A 12,912-nucleotide genomic window follows, 5' to 3' on the forward strand; every position below is an offset into this window, starting at 1 on the left:
GTCTTTTGCTTGTTTTTGCATTTTCTCCGATATTTTTAATGTTATATATTAAAGAACAAGTACAAAATGTTTGTTATATTGTGATGAAGATATGATACATTTGGTCTGAGACAATCCAGCGACATCTTATTGGAGTTATTGCCCCTGAAATGTTTTATTTTAAGGTAAATTGATTATTACTTCATATTGGTACATGATAAAGCCATAAGATCTTTTGCAAAATGTTGGGTGACATATGACCTTGAAAAATAATAACCGGAAATGACCTTGAGTGAATCGGAAGTAGTCATTTTTGCACTTATTACATTTAGAAGTACATAGAAACCATATATTTTTTGAATGGTCATACATTAATCTATCATTTGAGACCGGAAGTGATATCTTATAAACCGGAAGTAGCATATTATCTCTCTTATTACAGGTATAAGTATATATAAACCATATAATTTTGGATTCAGTGTAAATAAAGCTATCACATGAGACCAAAAGTAATATTTTCTAAACCGGAAGTAGCCAATTATCTCCCTTTTTACAGGCAAAAGAATATATCAACCATATATTTTTGGAATCAGTGTAAATAAAGCTATCATGAGACCGGAAGTGACATTTTCTAAACAGGAAGTTTTCATTTCAGGCAAAAGTCTATAGAAACCATATGTTTATTGAATCAGTATGAAGGAACCTATGATTGGACGCCAATAGTAGCTTTGAGTAAACCAGAATTAGCTTCTCATCAATTATTTAGAAAACTGATGTGGAAAGACCTTTAATTGTTCTTTGAACAATTGGTTTTTAATAATTATTAATATTTTTTCCTCTTCCGCCACTGTTATTTCTTGCCTATAAATTTTGTTTCGCAAGATGTCGCTTAGATGTTTCGTATATGATATCGAACAGTTTATGCGCCTTTGAAATTGACCCTGCTTAACTGAATACTTTTCTTTGTAGGAGTTAGGAATCAGTGTGAATAAATCTATCATATGAGACCGGAAGTGACATTTTATAAATCGGAAGATGGCAATTATCTCCCTTATTTCAGGCAAAAGTATATAGAAATCACATATATATTGAATCAGTATGAAGAAACCTATACTTTGACGCTATTAATAACTTTGAGTAAACCAGGAGTAGCTTCCTATCAATTATTTAGAAAATTGATGTGGAATGACCTTTTGGTTTTTAAAATGTTTTTTTTTCTTCTTCCGCCACTTTTATTTCTTGCGTATAAATTTTGTTTCGCAATATGTCGCTTAGATGTTTCGTATATGATATCGAACAGTTTATGCACCTTTGAAATTGACCCTGCTTAACCGAATACTTTTCTTTGTAGGAGTTATCTCCCCGAACACTCTTTTCCTTGTGATTACATCTCCTCCGTAACCGTAAAAGAAAGCGACACATTTATTTTACCAAATTGCTCGTTATATACTTAGAATGTTTTGTCCAATTTTGACCGAAGCGATACGTAAACTCCATATGAGAGTTATTTCCCCTTCTGAATGGTAAGTGATAAAGACCTAAAGTATATTGATTTGAGTTTCTTGGTTCGTTTAAATGAAATTGAGACCAAAGTCAAAGGTCAAGGTTATATTCTAAATTTTGACTTTCCTTGTTATTTGATCTTCTCTGTCACTTTTAAAGATATATATAAAAGAACTAGTGCAAAATGTTTGCCTAATTGTGATTAAGATATGATACATTTGGTCTGAAACAATCCAATGACATCTTATAGGAGTTATTGTCCCTGAAATGATTAAATTTAAGGTTAATTAGTTAGTACTCCAACTTGGTACATGATAGTCATAGGGTCTTTTGCAAACTGTTGGTTGACATATGACCTTGCAAAATATCAACCGGAAGTAACCCTGAGTAAACCTGAAGTTGCCATTTTTGCACTTATTTAATGGAAGAGTCCCTAGAAACTATATATTTTTATAAATATTCATACATAAATCTCTTATTTGAGACCAGAAGTCACTTTCACTTAACCGGAAGTACCTAATATCTTCCTTATGACAGTCAAAAGTATATAGAAATCATATATTTTTGAAATCAGTTTCTATAAAGCTATCATGTGAGACCGGAATTGACATTTTTTAAACCGGTAATTGACAATTATCTCCCTTATTTCAGGCAAAAATATATAGAAACATTTAGTTATTGAATCAATATGAAGAAACATATGCTTGGACGTCAAAAAGAACTTTGAATAAACCGGAGGTAGCTTCTCATCATTAATTTCGAAAATTGATGTGGAAAGACCTTCAATTGTTCTCTGGACAATTGGTTTTTAATTGTTATTATTTTTTTTTCTTCTTCCCCCAACCCTTTTCTTGCGGTATAAAGTTGTTTTGCAAGATGTCGCTTAGATATATTTTGGATATTATATCGAACAGTTATTGCGCTTTTAAAACTTATCTTGTTAAGCCGAAGACGTTTTGATTGTAAGAGTTATCTCCCTAAACACTGTTTTTCTTGTGAGTGTATCTCCTATGTAACCAAAAAAGATAACGACAAAATTCTTTTTCATATTTGCTCCTTACATCCTTTAGGAATTTTTGGCTGATTTGGATCGAAGCGATACGGTGAAATTTTATAGGACTTATCTACCTTTACCAAATTAATTTGTCGTTATGTTTTTGTAACTTATAAACCTTAAGCCGTATAAACATAGGGTCTTTTTATTTGAGGTCATTAGGTCCTAACTTAGAAAATGAGGTCAAGGTCAAAGATCAAGTTCATGTTCTCAATTTTGACTGTTGCTTGTTTTTGCATTTTCTCTGACACTTTTAAAGTTATATGTAAAAAAACTAGTGCAAAATGTTTGCTTTATTGTGATGAAGATATGATATATTCGGTCTGAAACAATCCAATGACATCTTATAGGAGTTATTGCCCCTGAAATGTTTTATTATAAGGTAAATTGATAATTTCTTCAGATTGGTACATGATAAAGCCATTAGATCTATTGCAAAATTATGGGTGACATATGACCTTGAAAAACTTTTTACAGGCATAAGTATATATAAACCATATATTTTTAGAATCAGTGTAAATACAGCTATCATATGAGACCTGGCCACAGACCACAATTAAATTCCTCTATTAGTTCTTTATAAAGTTTTGTTTCATTAAAAAAGATGCACCATACATTTTTGTCAAATCTTTTGTGTGTGTAATGTAAAGTACTAGTCCAAAAATATATCCAAAATTCAGAAACATTAAATCAATCACTCTTACAAATTTAGCCAATACACATCCATACCCCCTATGGACAAGTCAAGAGATGCTCCGAAAACTGTAAATATCACCTTTTTGCACCTGGCCTAATCACTCTTTCCATATCAAAATCAGTTAAAATACAACATCCAAAAGTTCATTTCACCTCTCTTCTTTCATTTCCACCCCCCAAAAAAAATACTAAATGAGTGAGGAAGAGAAAGAAAAAAAATTAAGAAAAAATACACTCTAATTAAGAGGAACTATATTCGTGGACAACGAAAAGCGGGGTAATTAATTGTGGTCTTGAGCCACCTGAAGTGACATTTTCTGAACCGGAAGTTGGCAATTATCTCCCTTACCTCTCAGACAAAATTATGCAGAAATCACATATTTATTAAATCAGTATGAAGAAACCTATGATTGATCGCCAAAAGTAACTTAATGTAAACTAGAAGTAGCTTCTTATCACTTATATAGAAAATTGATGTGGAAAGACCTTCAATTGTTCTCTGAACAATTTGTTTTTTAATTTTTAATTTTTTGCTTTTCAATTAGGAAATATAAATACACTTTGTCGGTTGTTATTCATACTGACTTCATAAATCATAAATTCTGTAGTGGTCTTTACGTTTTGTATCTAAAAATCTCGAGTTGTAAATATGTGCTAAATTGGATAGTCTATGAAAAGGTATATACTATGAATTTACGAGCTCGGGGCACGCCGTATCAACCGTTACGTTTATCATACAACAAAAAAGTATAAGACCACAAATACCGATCTACAACGCAGATTTAAGAAGGGGAAGTCCATGAAAACAGACAAATCAACGCAATCAATCAACGGAACAAGTGAAATACAACTGCCATTTTCCTGCCTTGGTACAGGCATTTTCAGAAGAAAATGGTGGGTTAAACCTGGTTTCATAGCTAGCTAAGCATCCCACTTGTATAATAGTTGTTTACATACAGTTCCGTGATATTGACCAAATTGGATGAGCAACCAAAATATACAAAATTGTTAAATGTGACAATAATGGGGATCCAACAGCCATAACTGTGTAAACATACATAACAGACATACAACACAACTGACTAAAAAATTCAAACAAAACACGAAGATATATGACTTTGTTTTTGCAGAAATTTACCAAATTTATTATTTCTATAAAAAAATGGTATGATCCAAAATGTGTTATACTGGACTTCCAAAACATTTGGTCTCGAATGTAACTGATAATTTTTTTTTCACTGAACTCGTGCAGTTTGCATTGGCATCTGTATCATACTCTTTGGCACCACCGTCCATTATTGTTTTGTTGGAGGACATGGTTTTTTTTTTTAAATTAATTTGTTTGATTTTAAATTTCTTGAAAAAAAAATTGTTTGAGAAAAGAAGATAACAAATATTGATTAACGTTGTCTTGAGAGAAAAAAAAACATATCCGTCCAACAACAAACAATGAACGGCCGATGCTAACTATTAAATCATGGCATTGCTACTACACGATCTAATTCTGTTGTTTTGTTATTTATTTAACAGTGTGTGTTATTTCCTGTTTTTTCAAATACCTTAAGTTAGGACTAATAAACTTTGCATGCTCTGTAAAATTATTGTAATTGTTATATTAGGTGAGGGAGAAGACTTCAAACAGGCTAGCGACATAATAATCTTTCAATTTATACGGGAAGATTCAATTAGAATATAACGTATACACAAATTTTCCCTGGTCCTATTGTCTTAATTATTCTTCTTATGTATACATGACGTTTATTACATTTCATACGTCAGATATCATAAATTCTATATCATAACTTACATGTACAAGCCAGCAGCCGTTGATATTAAAATTTCCTTTTCAAGATTAACCTCTGTTTATGAATATTTGTTTTATTATACCATACTATAGATAAAATACTTTAATTTTGTTTCTTTTGTAGAAATCGAGATGAAAAGGATATTCCGATATACTGCACGTGTTTCTCTTTTAATGTGTATCGTTATTTATAGGTATTTCAGTGGTGTGAATGCTAGTTACATCAAATGTGACAAACACTGTGTATGTAAAGGACAGACAGCCATATGTAGTGAAATGTCCTTAAACTATGTTCCAAAATTTCAACCTGATATTGCAGTAGTGAATTTGACCCGCACAGATTTATCTTATATTGGAGAACATACATTTTATAATCTGTCGTTTAGTCTGTACATCCGTAAACTGGTTCTGCAGGAAAATTTTATTACTTACATTCATCAAAAGGCTTTTTTTAATATTTCAGCTCTCAAAACATTGCATATTGCCAATCAACCACAACTGAATGTCACTGCGTTGACAAAAGCTTTCAATTTTTTAAAGAAAAGGAATTTGATAATTCTCCATCTTCTTGACAATCAATGGACAGAAATTCCTGTAGAAACCTTTAGTACATTCAAAATAACAAACTGTGGAAGCTTTTTTTGAGAGGAAATAAGTTTTCATCGTTTAACTGTATAATGTTTCAGCATATTACATCTTTGAAACAATTAATATTATCCGATAATTCTATCAAAGATATTTATGTGAAGGGTTTACACAGTGTAACACGATTAGATTTGCGGAAAAACAAGTTAACAAAAGTACCAAAATGGTGTTATAATGCAAGTTCAAGTTTTGTTCCAAACTTAGAAAACCTTACACTTGGAAACAATAACATTGGTAACATTGGAAAAGACGCTTTTAAATGTTTGCCAAGCCTTGAGCTTTTAAATTTAGAAGGAATTAATACTGGTAGCAAACATGATAATGTATTTTCGCCTTTGCTTGTTCTCAACACTCTGTTGTTAACAAGAATAGGAAATCCCTTAAAAAAGATTAGCGAGTTTGCTTTTAATAGTTTGTCACTTACTACGCTTCATATGAATTTGAACTCCTTCCATTTTGACAGAACAAGTACCAACTTATTTGCGTACTGTCCAAATATCGAGAATCTGGATCTGAGTCAAAATTTCATGCCAAGAAATCTTTCTATGTTCAAAGAAATACTTCAACCGTTATATAATCTTCGTAGATTAGTACTTAAAAGATGTGGAATTACTGATATCCCAGACATGTTATTTTTGACATTAAAAAATATATGGTCTATAAATCTTAGGGGGAACAAATTATCTTACTGGAAAAAATTATTCATTGGCGTAACCTCATTAGCTATTCTAGATTTGGGCTCACATTCAATTTCAGTCATCAACCAGACGTCTTTTTCACCGGAGGTTTTATTTTCGTTAAAGACATTGAATTTAGGCTTTAACCTTTTCTCTTTTACATGTGAACAGCGTTGGTTCCTTAATTGGACGAAAAATTTCATGAACAAGGTTGTAAATTTCAAATATTATAAATGCAAACATCCACCTGCTATGGATGGAAAACTGTTGTCAAATTATCACCCAACAGCGGAAAACTGTAATCCATGGAATCCAATAAATACCATTATAATTGGTCTCGCAGGAAGTGGAGCGATTTTTATGTTAATCATTGTGATAATTGTGCGATGTCAATCAAATAAAAAGAACTATATCTATCTATTAAGAGTATCATACAACAAAAGACAAGGATATCTAACCTTGGACAACGATAAAGATTTTGAATACAATGCATTTGTTGTGTACTGCGAGGCAGATAGCGATTGGGTCCATACAAAATTCGTACAGAAAGTTGAAAAGGAAGAGGGAATAAAACTATGTATTCATCACCGTGATTTTGAAATCGGACAACCAATCATCGGAAACATTGATAAGTTTGTGGAAAAATCTAGAAAAGTTGTCGTTATAATGTCAAATGATTTTGCCAAAAGTGAATGGTGTCAATGGGAAGTTGATGTTGTACAGGAAAAACGTAGACGACTAGAAAGAGATGTGTTTCTTCTCATCATGTTGAAGAATATTGACTCCAAGCATATGACAAGTCATCTCCGATCGCTACTGGCCAGTGGTCATCATATGAAATATTCAAGAGGTGTAGGAGAGGATTTGTTTTGGAGAGCTGTTGCAGAAGATCTTAAAAAACCGCTAGGATATCCACCTGTTGCGCTGTTGTAAACATCCGACTTTGTTTTGTAATGTTAAGGCACAGACAGATATTAACCAAATTTTCGTTCTAACATATTCATGATGATTTCGGATGAAACAAGTGTACATCATTTCTTACAAAGGAAAAATAAAGCAATAATCGGGTTATCATGCTATTGGATGAATAACAACTAGACAACACGCAAAATGTTTGTACGTATTCGATTGTTGAAAAAAGTTTGATCTCATTATGATTAAAAGAAGCAAAACGGTATTCCAAGCAAACAAAAACGCACTGTCTACATAGCAAAACCGAGGAATTTTAAAATATGATGGATAACCTTCCAAATACCGTTTCGATCCCTAACGTCACTGAAGAGACAGTAATTGTCGAAATCCGGATATGGTGTACTAATTTTGCACCTTTTGTTTGCGGTATACCATCTTTTCCGCAAGTTTATTGTTTTCTGTTTGGTATTAAATTAATAATTAAGATCCATTGTGTTACATCTTGTGATTCGTTTATTTGCAATCGCCAATGACAGTCAGCAGGGTTTAAGAACATCCGTTGTTCGACCTGCTAGTCAAATGCGTTTTGTTAATATATACTTTTCACTTTTTTGGTCTTTTGGAAAAAGATTGTTTGTGCTGTATTTAGACCCCTCTACCAAGAAATTTGTTTTGCAATTATGCGATTATATAACGGTTGAAGCATTTCTTTGAGCATAGAAAGATTTCTTGGCATGAAATTTTGACTGAAATCCAGATTCTCGATATTTGGACAGTACGCAAATAAGTTGGTACTTGTTCTGTCAAAATGGAAGGAGTTCAAATTCATATGAAGCGTAGTAAGTGACAAACTATTAAAAGCAAACTCGCTAATCTTTTTCAAGGGATTCCCTATTCTTGTTAACAACAGAGTGTTGAGAACAAGCAAAGGCGAAAATACATTATCATGTTTGCTACCAGTATTAATTCCTTCTAAATTTAAAAGCTCAAGGCTTGGCAAACATTTAAAAGCGTCTTTTTCAATGTTACCAATGTTATTGTTTCCATGTGTAAGGTTTTCTAAGTTTGGAACAAAACTTGAACTTGCATTATAACACCATTTTGGGACTTTTGTTAACTTGTTTTTCCGCAAATCTAATCGTGTTACACTGTGTAATCCCTTCACATAAATATCTTTGATAGAATTATCGGATAATATTAATTGTTTCAAAGATGTAATATGCTGAAACATTATACAGTTAAACGATGAAAACTTATTTCCTCTCAAAATAAGCTTCCACAGTTTGTTATTTTTGAATGTACTAAAGGTTTCTACAGGAATTTCTGTCCATTGATTGTCAAGAAGATGGAGAATTATCAAATTCTTTTTCTTTAAAAATTTGAATGCTTTTGTCAACGCAGTGACATTCAGTTGTGGTTGATTGGCAATATGCAATGTTTTGAGAGCTCAAATATTAAAAAAAGCCTTTGGATGAATGTAAGTAATAAAATTGTCCTGCAGAACCAGTTTACGGATGTACAGACTAAACGACAGATTATAAAATGCATGTTCTCCAATATAAGATAAATCTGTGTGGGTCAAATTCACTACTGCAATATCAGGTTGAAATTTTGGAACATAGTTTAAGGACATTTCACTACATATGGCTGTCTGTCCTTTACATACACAGTGTTTGTCACATTTGATGTAACTAGCATTCACACCACTGAAATACGTATAAATAACGATACACATTAAAAGAGAAACACGTGCAGTATATCGGAATATCCTTTCATCTCGATTTCTACAAAAGAAACAAAATTAAAGTATTTTATCTATAGTAAGGTATAATAAAACAAATATTCATAAACAGAGGTTAATCTTGAAAAGGAAATTTTAATATCAACGGCTGCTTGCTTGTACATGTAAGTTATGATATAGAATTTATGATAACTGACGTATGAAATGTAATAAATATACAAGTGGGAGGCTTAGCAAGCTATGAAACCAGGTTTAACCCACCATTTTCTTCGGAAAATGCCTGTACCAAGGCAGGAAAATGGCAGTTGTTTTTCACTTGTTCCGTTGATTGATTGCGTTGATTTGTCTGTTTTTATGGACTTCCCCTTCTTAAATCTTTAATCGGTATTTGTGGTGTTATACTTTTTTGTTGTATGATAAACGTAACGGTTGATATTTTTTTTTATCCTTGATTAACATAGAACAATAAAGACAATGATGGTTACAACGATCGTTCCATTTTCTGCAAGTCCAATTATATTTGCATTTATTAGATTTCAGGGAGTACAGTTTTTCAGTGTTGAGTGATAATTTTATAACAGTTTTCCATCCATATTCGGTGGATGTTTACACTTATAAAGGTTGACATTTATAACCTAGTTCATGAAATGTTTCGTCAAATTAAGGAATTAAAGCCAGTCAAATGTACAAGAGAAAGGGACAAAGCCTAAATTTAGTTTCTTTAACAAAAATAAAACTTCCGATGAAGATGCAGTCTAGTTGATATCTGAAATTACATTCACGGTCCAGACCAACGAACTGATGTTACATTTATAAATTATTTTTCCAGTGAAATGTTCTGTTCCCCCTAAGATTTATAGACAATAACGTTGTAAATGCTGCAAAAAGCTTGTCCGGATAGTCAGTTATTCCACATTTTATAAGAATAAATTAGCGTAGTTAAGATAATTGTTGAAGCATTTCTTTTTACATTGAGAGTTTTAGGATTTAGATTTTATAACGGCGTGGTTAATAAATAAAGGCAACAGTAGTATACCGTTGTTCGAAATTCATAAATCGATTGAGAAAAAACCAAATCCGGGTTACAAACTAAAACTGAGGGAAACACATCAAATATAAGAGGATAACTACGTCACAATAGAAACACAACATTAAAATGGTTAACTTTCCAACTTTATCAAACCAAATTCCTTTTAGTCATATCGCATTTATATACCATACAGCAAGTTTTAATATTTAATAAGCAGAACAATTTTATTGCATTCATTACATAATTCTAACATAAATATTAGCTGGTGTAGACAAAAATATGAGCAACTTACCTTCTTTTCAATTGTCGTTTAAATAACAACAACTATAAGTTCCCTTTAAATGTCTCAATTGGTGTTATATATTGCGGGAATATTTACTCGGAAACAATTACATGTGCAGTAATAAATAAAATTATGTCTTACAATTTGATTTTTAAAACACATGTCTTCCCTCTTTCGAAAACGAATGCGTTTATTAGATATTTCCTTCACCCCAAATAAAGCAATAGCTCATTTATGCGGAAACCATATTAGGTCATGTTAGCTTTTACGTATAGGAAAAAGTAATGATAATTGGTTTTATGTATTATCCTCAGTCATTAATTCTTACGGATGAAACTTGCCATAAATTATGTAAGTATTGCTATCGGTAAGAACCTACCACTATATCGAATACTTCTCTTTTAAATCTGCACAAATTGATGTATTTCATTAACTTTTTTATGTGTATTTTGCTCTCTAAAAGTTTAACATGATATGATTCTAGACAAATTATGTATCTTAAGGTGTTCATGGTATATAATATCGAATTTCTCCGGAGTATTCTTTAAATCAATATTTGTCTCAACTTTCTATCTTATCCCGGCATTACTACGTCGACAATGACATCATCTTTATAACCCTTAATTTATACTTCAACTTATCTTTTCAATATTTATATTTGCATAGATCTATCCATGCTTTTCTTTCTTAACATCGTATTGTTTCATTTGGTTTGTTTTATTTAAAGATATGAGCTTTTTTTGTAGTTATGTCAAATGATTCATCTTTTACTTAAATTTCTACGTTAATCATGTTAATTGTAAATTCCTTGTTTGAACAACTCTCACACGTTTGAACTTTTTATTATGAGAAATGTAACATTTTCCCTTTTGAATTTCTGGACGGGTATTTAAAGGAGATTAAGTAATTTCCTTTTTTATAGAATAGAATAAGAAGTAATGCAGCAATCTTCTGTAAATATAGGCAGCAGTAATTTACTATGTTCAAATTTCATCAATAAATTTAGAAAATACAAATGAAGGTTACCGTAATGAATTAAATTTGAAGTACTCGCATGCACTCCAAAAGAAACAACACTGGATGTGTCGATCCTGCTATGCATGCATCAACCGCCATGTGAATCCGAACAACCGTAAATAGGACACACTCGATTAAATTACCGACTAATATTGTGGTCTCTAAAGTTCTAAGATTGCGAAAATATGTCGTTAGTGAGTTTAGTCACAAACAGATTGCATCGGACAAACAGATCGCATCGAACAACCAGATCGTGACCGTAAAGTTTACCTAGTGCCGATTCCAGTCTTTCTTCCACAAAACTCTATTGGAGCAGTATTTGTGTAAGGAGATAAGTATAGATAAAAACATAATAGATAAAAAGTTCAAAATTCAAGGAATAAGTATATTTCATTTTTAATGCAAAAGTGTTTGGTAATAGTTATTTGTAACTATGGTATTCCCTGTTGTTCTTTTCACAAGAAAGCAACATTACGAGTAATTATACTATAAAGTCACAAAAATTTCAGTAAAAACTACGATAGTTTTGTTAGATATTTTGTGAAAAGTTTCGCTTGCCCGTATGGAAGAGTGTCACGCTTTTGTCACGTATTAGTAGTATTCAGTAACTCTTTATGGGATCTGTAAATGACCACATTACAAGACACAGTTTCGTCCACTTACCATCATTCTTTTACCTATGGTAGACCAAATTAGCAGTCCTTCATTCCGGTAAACTAAAAATGCAGAAATTTCCTATAATTGGTTTATTATTTTATTTGTTCTCCTGAACATGCATGAAATATTTGCTATTTGACGTTAGCAAACAAATAAGAACTACTAATTATAAACATCGTTCTTTAATCTTATTATGATAAGAAGCTGAAATGCTAAATTTTGGTAAATAAAAAAAAACATAAGTATATCTAATTTAATTCTTAAACATAATACAAACAGTATTTAATATGTTTATTCAGATGGAGTTAAATAAAGGCAACAGTAGTATACCACTGTTCAATAGTCATAATTCGATTAAGCAAAACAAAATCCAGGTAACAAACTAAAACCGAGGGAAACACATCAACTATAACAGGAAAACTGGTGGGTTGAACCTGGTTTTATGGCTAGCCAAACCTCCCGCTTATATGACAATGTTAAAAATACAGCTAAAATGACAATACTACGTGACAGAAATAAAGTACAAACAAACGCAAGAACACTCAGAACATGGAAGTACATAAATAAATAATATAACAGTACATTACAACATTTAAACCGCAGAATAACAACGGACACCTCCCATGAATTTACGACAGCACATCAGCACACCACACACGAAATATAAACTGCGCGTCTAATGAATGGAGCAACGTCACAAAAAGTGACGTATTTTTTGCCACGTTTATATTATCAGAGGTAAATTTATATAAATAAAATAGATTTGTTTTATCTATGGACACGTACAAGAATATTTGTAAATAAGGAACGTTGACGTACTCAGAGATAGAGATTCTCCGAATAAATGTTTCTGATATCATATCACCAGTTAATCAAAAATTGTCTACATTTCTGAAAGTTGTACAACCTACAGA

This window comes from Mytilus californianus, unplaced genomic scaffold (genome assembly GCF_021869535.1).
Source record: "Mytilus californianus isolate M0D057914Y unplaced genomic scaffold, xbMytCali1.0.p SCAF_17, whole genome shotgun sequence".
Classification (NCBI taxonomy): Eukaryota; Metazoa; Mollusca; class Bivalvia; order Mytilida; family Mytilidae; genus Mytilus; species Mytilus californianus.